Source organism: Micropterus salmoides, unplaced genomic scaffold (genome assembly GCF_014851395.1).
Source record: "Micropterus salmoides isolate LMB-PRFRI ecotype aquatic unplaced genomic scaffold, ASM1485139v1 Ms_hic_scaffold_19, whole genome shotgun sequence".
In the NCBI taxonomy this organism is placed as follows: domain Eukaryota; kingdom Metazoa; phylum Chordata; class Actinopteri; order Centrarchiformes; family Centrarchidae; genus Micropterus; species Micropterus salmoides.
The window spans coordinates 23,627,475-23,640,377 of NW_024041039.1; positions in this window are offsets into that span (position 1 = coordinate 23,627,475).

The following is a 12,903-nucleotide window of genomic DNA, read 5'->3' on the forward strand; positions in this document are numbered from 1 at the left end:
CCTGACTCGGTCTGGCTCGGTAATACGTAGAACAGAGCTGTTGGTAGAAAAACAGTTCAAAACAGAGCGTTCAGAACAGGAGGAAACCTGAGGTTTTTGCTCACAGTTATTTCTTATAAATGCTTTAACCTCATTTTTTGAAACTTTGGCTATGCTTAACATGAACATCCAACATTATAACATTGTAGATTAGTCATAAAAAGCATAACAGGTCTCCTTTAGGCACAGCCTCACAGTGCAGCTTGCACGACTGTAGACTCTTGTTAAGTCATCAGCAACCACAAATCCCATGGGTTTGTGACTGTGATTCCCATTAGCAATGCCACCAGTTTGGTCACATTATCCAATAAACACAATTGCACATGTTTGCAGGTTGACCCTTCTTGCTGAGGGCGGCGCGGTGGGGCAGTGGTTATCACTGTTGCCTCACAGCAAGAAGGTCGTGGCCGGCCTTTCTGTTTGGAATTTGCATGTTCTCTCCGGGTGGTCTGAGTGTGACTGGTTGTTTGTCTATGTGTGGCCCTGCAATGGATTTGCGGCCTGTCCAGGGTTTACCCTGCCTTTCGCCCGATGGCAGCTGGGGTTTGGCTCCAGCCCCTCGCAACCCTGCACGGTCGACGATGGATGGACTTGTTGCGGCACTAACAATTAATGGATTTGGCTAATTTTACATTAACATTACAAGTAATTGTAGTTGTCAACACTTAACCGAAAGCAGCTAAGAAAACAGCCACATCATAGTGATCCCCAAGATAGTGTAATTTCAAGTCCAGCTGCAAGTACCTGCATGTAGACATAGCAGTCATTCAGGTTTTGTATCAATGCACCAATTAAAAAAAACAACCCAGGATCATAGGCCCCTTTTGGGGAGTATACAATATACATAGTATACAGTATACAAGTGTTATCAGACTGTAGTTGTCAAGACATGTAATGCTCCTATCCTGCATCAATGATTTCAACATACTACTTCTCAAGAAGTGGAGGCATATCAAGCGATATTGTCAGCAAACATCCATGGTGAGAAAAGGGATGGATGACTGGAGATTGACATTTAAGATAAGAAAGATAACATATTTCAAATCAGATTTTTTATTTTTAATACTACATTCATTTGAATGAATATATTTGTAGACAGGTCTGAACTAGCAAACTATTCATTCAACTGCGCGGTTGGGTTTAAGCCTTCACTGCGCACAGACATACATACACACACACACACACACACAGAGGGAGAGAGTAAAAAGGAGCATTGCAAGTATTTTTGCCAACAGGTCTCTTTGTATGTATTTCCTTATAGATCATTAGTTTGTGTGACTGTAGTGTATAACTTTGGTTGTGTTTAGGTGTAATTTTGGTATGAATTTTGCTCACTCGTGAGTCCTAGCACACGTACAAGCACACACCTGGTTGCAACTGTGCCTAAAAACCGTACCGCTAGTGGCTGCTGAAAACTACATATTGCCACTTTAAAAAGGCAGTAAGTGCGCTTCAAGGCAGCACCGTTTACGTTTTGTCAGGGTTAACCTCGGCCCTGTGCCATGGAGAACAGAGTCTGACTTTCAGCTGCTCTGTTTCAACAAAATCTACATTCAGGCTGGAAATTCAACCGCATCAGGAGATGCTGTGACTTAACCAGTGGTGAGTAAGAAATAGTATGAATAGTACATGTAATTTGTTAAGCTATGAGTAGAAAAATAGTCCGCCAGCAGCTATGCTAATTTATGCAGTTTAAAATGCCACAGGCTTAAGCTAATAATGGTGACAAGCAAAAATACAATACTTATTATAAGCCGAATTTGATGCTTTTGTTAAATTTGATTGTTATTACATAAATGTGATTGAGCAGACTTTATTCATCTTGTGTAATGTGTGTCTTATTCAGTATATGTGATATTATTACATTACTGTATTTCTTGAGAAAGGTAAGTTTGTTTTCTACTCAGCTACAGCTTTTCCCTTGTTAGCTGCTGTAGTGCAGGATGAACAAAGAATAAACCCGGTATCTAACTTGTATTCTAAATTTCATTCATAGTCTAAATCATACATGAAGTAGAAGACATTATAAATCCCTGGAGTGTGGCTGGCCTTCTAAAGGCAGGACAAAATCATTTGTTTTTATTGAACTTCATCTGTTAGTATTGTAGTGAACCCATACTTTGCAAAGAACATTTTTAATACTTGGATATATTAATTTCATAAGCACTTGTTCGAAGGGGGCATCAACTAGTGTTGCTAGTTGGTGCTAGGAATCCTTGGGTATAGTTTAATAATTATAGTTAGTTATTAATAATCAATCTCAAATCTAAGGAACGAATCCTCCATGCATTCACCAGTATTATAAACAGCACAAACACACACGTTCCTGTAGTCAACGTGAAAATATTTATTTACTGCTAAGGTGAAGACAAGTAAAGGGTTAATAAGGATAAATATGAGACAAAACAATCATTGATTATATAGCAACAACAAGGATGCAACAACGAAACTTAGAACAGAATTAAAAGGGTTAAATTTTTTCTGTTTGGTTTGAATTCTAACAAAATAACTAATTTGTAATTAGCTATATATTCAAAGCTACAGTGACATCGACCTAACCACAGAATAGTTTGTTTTATTATAAAAGATATTATAGAATATAATGCAGTAATCAGAAGCTTTTTTAGCCTATGTTATTTTTTGGACAAGGCAGATCTGTTTCTTCTATCTTTACATTGCAGTGCATGTTTTCTTGTTGTGCAAATAAACCTTTCTCTTAGCATTTCTATTATTGTTATTTATCATTTTTTGTTGCTATTTGTCAGAAAGCTTTGTGTGTATATGTATGCGTGCGTGCGTGTGTTTTGTGTGTAGGTTGAGGTGAGTAAATGAGGGAACGAAGGTGTGTACATTTGTATATCTTTATATGTATACTGTCATGTTTCTGTCAACATGAAACCAAATTTAAAAAATGGTCACAAACCCCCACACAAATACTCTCAAAAAATGGTGGGTACATGTCCCCAGTTTAAATGACACTTATGACCCTACCTCCCTGCTCCCTCCCTACTGGTTGAGCTACTCCATGCTTACCGCTTCACCTCCACTCTCCTCTGCTCTCTGTCCCTCTCAGTAGTGTTATCTTAGTCTTAGTTATGCTGCTATAGGCCTGCCGGGGGATTTCCTATGATGCACTGAGCTCCTCTCTCCTCTACTTTCTCTCCCTCTGTATGCAACCTCATCCCATTATTGCATGTTACTAAAACAACTTCTCCCCTTTCCGGTAGTCTTGTGCTTTCTCGTCCCTCTCCTCTCTCCTCCTATCACTTCCTGCAGGTGTTTCTGGCTCTGGAGCTGTGGAGTCTGGATCTGTGGCTGCGGGTCACCTGCTGCCCCCGTGTTCCTGCTCGACACCCTCTGCTGCATCGAATATTGTTACTAGTCCTATTGTTATTATTGTTATTATAATCATTAACATTATGACTGTTATCATTAACACTACTATAAATATCTGTACCATTTTTCATTTAGTCTATAGCAACATCACCTTTACTGTCTGTACCTCTGTGTGTTTATATTGTGTAGGCTGCCTCCCTCCCCTCTCTCCTTCTCTCTCTCTCTCTCTCTCTGTTCTTCTCCTGCTCTCTCTCTCTCTTTCTCTCCCTCACCCCCAACCGGTCGAGGCAGATGGCCGCCCACCCTGAGCCATGGTTCTGCTTGAGGTTTCTGCCTCTTAAAAGGAAGTTTTTCCTTGCCTCTGTCGCCTAGTGCTTGCTCTTGGTGGAAATAGTTGGGCTTCTGTAAATAACATCATAGAGTACGGTCTAGACCTGCTCTTTTATGAAAAGCGCTGTGAGATAACTGTTGTTGTGATTTGGCGCTATATAAATAAAATTGAAAATTGAAATATAGTGATGTAGGGATCAATCCTAAAGTATCGATATTCCTGATACCAACGTTTCCTGCTCTAGGATCTATACTCATATAAAAGGATCGATATCTAAACTCAGTCATTTGGAGTGAGTGTGTGTGTTTTATTATAAGTATCTTACTGTCACCAGGATGGTCTAATTATACTCACTTGATAGGAACTACTTTTCCTTCCGCCTGTCAAAATCATGCTTGCGCTACGGCTCTGTGATGGAGCTTCTTTGAAGTGAGCCGTTGCAGCCCTTTACATTTCCCGTGATTGAATCCTGACATTGGCTGACTGTAAAAACAGTCACGTCTGGCTGTATTTTAGCTCTGAAGGTAATAATGTTGCTCTGTGTGATGTGTGTTCAAAGACAGTGAAATACTTTGGCTATACCGCAAACTTCGCTAAACATCTGAGATTAAGTCTGTCACAATAATAGGATGATGTAATGAAGCGTCAGTTCTGAGCAGGATATTTTTATTATCATAAAGAATATGACAGTAGTTTGATGTCTTGTCATTATGCAGCTATTAGTTTGAATTGGTAAGGCTACAGCCTACTCCTTATTTCTCTTCAATCTGACTTTGATAAAGTACAATAGTTGCTGTTCATTAATAAACTTCTGTTGAACATGAATAAATCCTGTTGTATGGTGTGTTCCACAATACAAAATTGCCACTGTGCTTCTTGTTTTAAAGAAAGATGTTTTGTAAAGCTAGCTAAGTAGCTAACGTTAAATCCCCCAGGCATTAGCTGCTTTGCCTGACTGGTGTCAGCGGCTCTAACACATATTCAATTCCCAGATTTATTTTGAACTGTCCATTTAAAAACCATCATTGCGTTATGTATGACTCACTAAACTGGTTGTTACCTAAACCACGTAGGGATTACCACTGGATTCTGTTTATGTTTAAATGTGTTTATTCCAATTGTCCCGCATACCTTAAACAGCATTTTATTCCTTATTGCTCTACATACTCAGTTAGACTCCTCCAATGTCCAGTTATTTTTACGGTACCAAGGTTATTTTCTGTAGCTGGTAAGAGAGCATTACGATATAAGGCCACTCAAGACTGGAATAACCTTCCTCTTTTCTTGAGATCTATTTCCACATTTGGTTTATTCAAATCATCACTTTTTTCTTTTCTTAAAACGACATGTTCTTGTTATTAGGGGTACCAATGGTATTACATATAAACGGTTTATGTAGAAAATATACAGAAGTAGGTATATAAGTATGACTTTCTTATCTTGATTTTCTTTATATTGTTTACTTTGGACATTTCTATGTGAGATGTGACTTTATCCTGTATGTTACATTTGTCATAAGGCGTACTGATAAAGAACGGATTAGTTGTTTAATGCATTCTGCTGTTTATTTTGTCAATGTACTTTATTTTGTTTGCTGTGTTATTTGTGTGGGTAAGGGCAGGTGAGCAAGTTATTGTTTTGTATGTTTGTGTATGTGTTGTGTTTATGTTTATGTATGTACTGTGTGGTTAACTTTTGTGTCTGTGCATATATATGTGTTGCAGGACCCCCTTGAAAATGAGATGATACATTATTATTATTATTATGATTATCCTGAAATAATTTCAAATTCAAATGTGAAAACTACTGCAGCCCTGGTAGCAAATATATCAGTTATTTTGGAACATTTGGCTACAGCCATCTCAAGATTTATATTTTGCCTCCAACACAAGAACAGATGGCAGATGGTAGATTTTTAGTGAAAATGATATTCTGTGTAAATAAAAGGACAGATTAAATTACGTGTTCTGTGATACCGCCTTTGACCTTTGGAGAGAACTGTGGTTCATTGAAGTGAATTAGGATTAAAACCATATGGCATTTTTCATCCAATTCTATAGTATAGTATAGTTCTTACTAGTATAGTCTGTGCCTGTGTTTGTGTGGAGATCCATTTTGTAGGCCTTATATTGCCTTTGGCCATTCAGAGGTCCTGATATTTCTAGTTCAGGGAGAGGTTAGGTTCCTGGATAGGGTTAAATTGTCACCTTAATAGTCTGAAGGTAGGGCTAGCAATCTTAACTCCACAGGGGTTCAGTTGGGTGATTCCCTCACCCAGCACTTCAGGAGAAGACAGTGTTTTATGTACAACCCGGACTCATGGGATATACGTACCTCTGACCACATTTTTGCAGCGCCACATTTACATACCCTCAGGTACATTTTGCCACAGCTTTGAGAAACACTGTCCTGGAACATTACGATATGATTAGAGATGGGCGTAGCTGGTGTTCTGATTGTTATTATTATTTATAAATTCAACATTATCTTAAGTGTTATTTTAGTGATATATTTATTTGCCCTAATGGAAAATGTAATGTTAGACTTGCGCTGCTGAAGCCAGTCGGGCAGCTGCACATTAATGTCTGGGTGATTTAGCTAACGCTAATTAGCCAAGCTATTACCTACCCTGCAGTACATCAGGCTCCTCCTGAAGTCCACGGTCATCTCCACAGTTTTGAGCGTGTTAAGCTCCAGGTTGTTCTGACCGCACCAGAGAGCCAGCTGATCAAACTCCCGTCTGTAGGCCAACTCGTCACCGTCCCGGATGAGGCCGATGACCGTTGTGTCGTCAGTGAACTTCAGGAGTTTGACAGATGGGTCCCCTGAGGTGCAGTCGTTGGTGTAGAGGGATAAGATGGTGGGGAGAGCACACACCCCTGGGGGGTGCCAGTGCTGATAGTCCGGGTGCTGGATGTGATGTTTCCCAGCCTCACCTGCTGACTCCTGTCAGTCAGGAAGTCTGTGATCCACTGACAGGTGGAGGCTGGCACAGTGAGCTGGGTGAGTTTGGTGCTGAGGATGTCCGGGATAATGGTGTTGAACGCCGAGCTGAAGTCCACAAACAGGATCCTAGCATATGTCCCTGGAGAGTCGAGGTGTTATACCAGTCTTTCAAATGACTTCATGACTACAGATATCAGGGCGACGGGCCTGTAGTCATTCAGTCCAGAGATGGAGGGGTTTTTTGGGACCGGGATTACTGTGGAGCGTTTGAAGCAGGAGAGAACTTGATCTGAGATCTGAAGATCTGAGTGAAGATGGGGGCCAGCTGGTCCGCACAGATTTTCAGGCACGATAGTGAGACACCGTCAGGTCCAGGAGCCTTCCTGATCTTCTGCCTTTGTAAGAGGTGGCTCTCGTCCTCTTCACAGATCTTGAGTGCAGGTGAGAGGTCAGAGCGGGAAGGTGACTGTTTGAAGATGGCGTTGGAGTGGGGGAGAGGTGTGACTCTGGGCTTATCCACACTGACGCAGGTTCGTTGGCTGCAAAGCTGTTATTTAACTTTTCAGCGTAGCGCCTCTTTGCAGCTTTGACCTCTTTAGTCAGCATGTTCCTGGCCTGGTTGTACAAGACTCTGTCCCCACTTCTGAAGGCCTCCTCCTTGGTCTGACGAAGCTGCCTGAGTTTCGCTGTGAACCAGGGTTTTTGGTTGTTGTATGTGCGGAAGGTTTTAGTTGGCACACACATGTCCTCATAACATTACAACAGAGGTGTCTACGAGGGAGGTTTTATAGCTAGGTAGCTAGTGAGCTAGCACGTGTTAAGCCTTATTTTAAGGATCAATGTTAAGTGATCAGTGTTATTTTAGTGATATTCATGTGCGTTAGAGCCACTGATGCCAGTTGGTCAAAGCAGCTAATGCCCGGGGGATTGAACGTTAGCTACTTAGGTAGCTTTAATTACGTACCCTGCAGGGCATAAAGCCGAGGTGTCACCAAAGCAGGTACGTTTTATAGGTGGCTAATGAGCTAGCACTTGACATCCAGCTAAATGAAAAAATCAGTCAGTGTGTTTCTGTGGTTTCTCACGATGTGCTGACTACAAAGGTCAAATTGTCGTGCCCTTTGCTATTGGACATCACTGAACACAGAATGCAGGGTTTTGGTCTTACTGCATGTCGCTTCTCCCAGCCGGGTTGCTGGTAAACAGCCTCACACTGGCTGAGTTCCGTGCGGTCTCGGTTAGGACAGCTTAAAGCCGTCGCTTTCTCTGCCAGGGAATTGCCCCGGAGGTCCGTCTTTTGTCAGCTTATTGAAGAAACTCGCACTGGGGGCCTTTTCAAATCCTGGCTCAGGTCAGAGGTTTGGTCATCCTTTGTTACTGCTGGCGGGCCACGTGGCTGGGTCCGCCGTCAGTGGGATTAACTCGACGAATAAAAATTTTAAAAGAACTTGGTCGTTCTTCAATTAAACTAGTGTAACTTAACGGACTGATAACTATAAACAAAACAAAAACAAAGAAAATAAAACACAAGCAAAGTTGCTGGAAACGAGGGAAAACTTTGGTCGTGCCACTTCGCATGTGTGGCTTGAACGAACAAAGCCTTCGCTGCGCCGGGTCGAAGTTCTTAGGGCGTTGCGGGGAGAGGGAGCACGCTGGGCGCGTGCCGAAGCGCAGTTAGAGAGCCAGGAACAAGCGAGGACAAGAGAGAGCGAGACAGCGTGTGTCGCTGCTTTTGTCTGTTGGGGCGTGGTTCCCAGAGGGCAGACCCATTACTGTGTTGAGAAATACATGCATTTCTAATGTTTATTCAGAGAGAGATGTCAAAGAAAGCAAATGTTAAAATCCTCTGTATGGATGTTACATGCAGATACTCCTCAATGTCATATTGCAAAAAATATTTGAAATAGTTTGAATCAGCCTGTGTCTCAGATTTACAGTGATGTTAGTCATTTTAGATGTAAATTAAAAATTGATCTTTGTAACACTCACATGCTTCTGCTTTTTAGGTACTGGCCCTACCTAAACAAGTAGCAGAGGAGTTACCAGAGCTATTGACAGAAATGAGGCAATTTCTTAGCGTCATGCATGCTAAAGTAAAATGTGAGGAACATGCAATTACTTTAATTCTGATGTAGCTGTAGCTATAGGGAAAGAATGGGTCGGAGAATAGAACATGCTGTGTGTTATCTTTCACCAACAGCTTTTCAGCTCCTTGTTCAAATTTATATGACATAGGATTTTGTTTTATCATCCAAATGAAAGGTTTATGTCTCAAGATATTTGATAGATAAATTACAAATATATTAAAAACACACAATGTTCAATGCACTGGCGACCTGTCCAGGGTGTACCCCGCCTTGTGCCCGATGTCAGCTGGGATTGGCTCCAGCCGACCCTGTATGCAGGATATGTCAGACAACTGAAAGTTGTCTGACATAGCAACAGTGACTGAAGTGAGGGTAGTGCTTAGGATTGGTCAGTTCTTCTAAGATTGTAACCTCACAGCGATATATTTCTCTTATCCACAAGTCATCTTGGGAGTCTTTGCAGATGGTGTTATTTAATATTCCACCTTTACTGGTTAAGGTCTTGTACTGAAAGCTCAAGTAAAATAGATTATTTTGCATTGTGGTGTTGCATCGAGCTTTTGTTCTGACATTTTGTTATTTTTTGTCTCTTTAAGAGATTGCAGAGAGGGCAGAGGTGGAAGCTGCCAGCCTCAACAACATCAAGAAGGAGCTCAACCTTGATCAGGATACAGCCATACAGCAGTGGGGTGTGATGTCAGGCAATGGGCGGTCACAGGTAGAACATACTTTATACTATATACAAGTACCATATATACATGTTTTTCATTACATGTTTAACCTGGAAACACAGACACACCTGACTTTATACGCATAACAGAAGGTGGCTATATGTTGAAAATGAGATTGTTACCAATTGTTTTTTTCCCCACCTATTTTGAGAGGTTGTACTGATGACTAAAGTACAACACCTTAGTGGAAGGAGATGAGATTGACAAGGAGATGGCTTGCAGAAGGCTACATTCTACCATTGGAGAGACATGAAGATGGTATGATATGTAAAAATTGCTAGCTTAGCTTATTGTTCTTTTAGTCCAAGTCTACAGTAAATGGATTCCAAATTTCAGTTTTCAATCTTCACATGGAGTGATGGTTCCAACCACATTTCCATATTTACGATTTCCCTTATGTTACCTGTCATGCAACAACACATAGGGATGGGATGACTTATTGAAATTAAAGATATTACAATACCAGTATATGACAAAACTTATAGTGGGGCATAAAAATGAATAGTGATATCAGAGATGTCTCAGCACATCATGTACCTTCCAAAGGAAGTGCAAGAAGTAGAGGCACTCAGAGGACAGACTTTGGAGAGCACCAAATCAGCAGTATGTACAAGATCTAAATGATTTATTTATTGTTGTATTGTATACATGTGTATACATGGAACTCCGCTATATAGAACTTTGAGTTGTGATCAGGCACTGAGCTGGACGGCTATTCAGCACCAGTGTGCACAGTGTAAAAGTTGCATCTTCTTTTGATGAGTAAAGATAATGAGTGAAAGGTTTTGTTGATGTTGCAAATGCAGCATTGTAGAATGCAAACATATTTTCAATTGACATGTTGTTGTTTTTTAGCCTGACTGTGGGTTATCTTTTCTTTTGTTTTTCTCCACAATTCCTTTTGAAGTTTTGGTGACCTGACAGAGGACGCTTCACATGGGCTCAACAGTGTCCTCAATCTCAGAAGTTACTCAGAAGTAAACACAAACAGGCTGTAAATGCATACAGCAAAATAGCTTCCATGGAATCTCATCTACTTCACATACAGGAGGACATTGAGGAGAGGATGGCAATGGCTTTACTAGCCCTGAGTCTGCCAAACACAGAGGCACTGGAGATGAAATAAACATATCTTGCCTTCATAATAAACAGTCCTTTCTATGACATAATTTATAATGGGGTTGTCATTACAAAACCAGCTTTTCGAAAATAGTGCAATTTAACTTTTGCATTTTAAACCAAAGCTAATCAATAATCAAGGCCATCATATCTACAGGAAAGTAGTGACAATGTAAATCCTGGCCCTTTGGAAAAATGGTCAGAATGCGTTTTTTTTCTTAAAAGTAAAGAATACATTCTATCCATGGGTAAAGTACTTTGATTTTATTTTTCTTATGTAATTATGAATCTATCTTCCAACATTACTCTCATAGGCTTGTGCTTGCAGAATGTAACACTTTTATAGAATGGCAATTCTATCATCTAAGCTTTTATTTTGATACGTTTACTTTTACCTTCCTTCACTGTTAAATTCCAAACTGAAAATCTAAAAAGGAATTAGCAAAAACTAAAATTGGATGGATTTTTTTTAGAGTTGGTTATCTCCAACAAAGGTTGAGGTCAAGGGCAGCTGAACTTGGTTGAAGATACTTGAAGCCGTTTTGACCCTCATCCAAAGGACTTCTTCACTTCTGACTCAGCTATTTAACCTCTGTGGGATCGGATCATCGATACCGCTGGTTCGTTAGTGCTCCTGGCGGTGGTAACGACTATCGTCATGGTCGTTAGAACCACCTGTGGTCAAGTCTGGCTTCTCAACCCAGGTGTAGATGGCTTCCTTAACATCTCTTTCAAACCATCCATTCTCGATGTCTAAAATGTGCACCTGGTGATCCTCAAACGAGTGTCCTTATCCTTCCTTCAGATGTATATAAACTGCTGAGTCTTGAGCTGAGGAGTTGGCCCTTCTGTGTTGAGCCATGCGTTTGTGTAGTGGTTGTTTAGTTTCCCCAATGAACAGGTCTGTGCATTCCTCACTGCACTGGACTGCATATACTAGATTTCTTTTCTTGTGTTTGGGTGTGCGGTCTTTGGGTGGACCAGTATCTGTCTTAGTGTGTTCTTGGGTTTAAAAGACACAGGGTTGTGGTGTAGATATGTACATATCTACATGTTCTATGTTAAGAAAACGTAAAGATGACAGACATTTTAGAACTGCGCGATGCAGCTTGATAAAAACATCTGCGCTGCAGTTAGAGTTCTTCCTGTCTGCAAAAGCGGTGGTAAATATGGTTATAAAACCACATATCAACACAGCATATAAATGTTTTACTGCAGCCGAAACATGAATTACACTGCATTAAGGTGGTTTATTTGAAAAAAAGCATACATATGCATACATAAGCATACACATACATATTTATTGAGGCTGTTTCATCAAGTATATTAACACGTTCAATGTCGGTGGGAGATTTGTAACACCTCGAGTGTAATTAAGTACCTTTCAGCCTGACTGACCCTGTGTGCCTTGAAATGTTAGCATTTGCAGTTTGTAGTAGCTTAACGTTGCTAGACAAGTGTAAGCTATGTGTGATTGTATCTGCATCCTGACAATTGTAAACAGCATACAAAAACGTTTTTGTATTAACATTTTTCTTTAACAAACTCCACCCTAGAGTGTACAGAATTCCTTTACATGTTATTAATCACTTGTATTTGTTATGTCCCATATCTCAAGAATCAGATCAGAAGATCAGATTTTCATTTAAAAGGTCTCCACTTTCTGGAGAAATGGAATTTGGAACAGCTCCATTTCTTGAGAAGTGCTCTAATCTTTAAACACCTTTTTTGTAGCAGTTTGCCATTGTGACCACTTGCTGAGTCTGGCTAAACAAATTTTCTGGGTACAGAGCCTGTATTTTAACAAATGACTGAAAAAGTTTCTTTAAAATGAAATTAATGCCATGAGTGTACACAATTCCTTTACATGTTATTAATCACTTACATTTGTTATGTCCCATATCTCAAGAATCAGATCAGAAGATCGGATTTTCATAAGGTCTCCCCTTTCTGGAGAAATGGAGTTTGGAACAGCTCCATTGCTTGAGAAGTGCTCTAATTTTTATGTGAATTACTTCAGAAAACATTATCAGCCAGTTGTGAAGGTCTCAGGATGGTAATAAACAGCAGTCCAACACTGTGCCAAGACTGACGCAACATGGCTTGACCACACCATATAACAACAAATTCTATTGTTGTCTATTGTTTGATGAACATACCCAGGGAGCTTTGTGTTTCCAGTTGAAGTATTTCAACAAATAACATGCACTACAACTTTGCTATATAACAGAAAGAAATGATGCAGAAAAAGTGTACAATACATCAAGATAGTGTATGTTTTTCTGGCCTATAAATAAAATAAAAGAGATGGGTA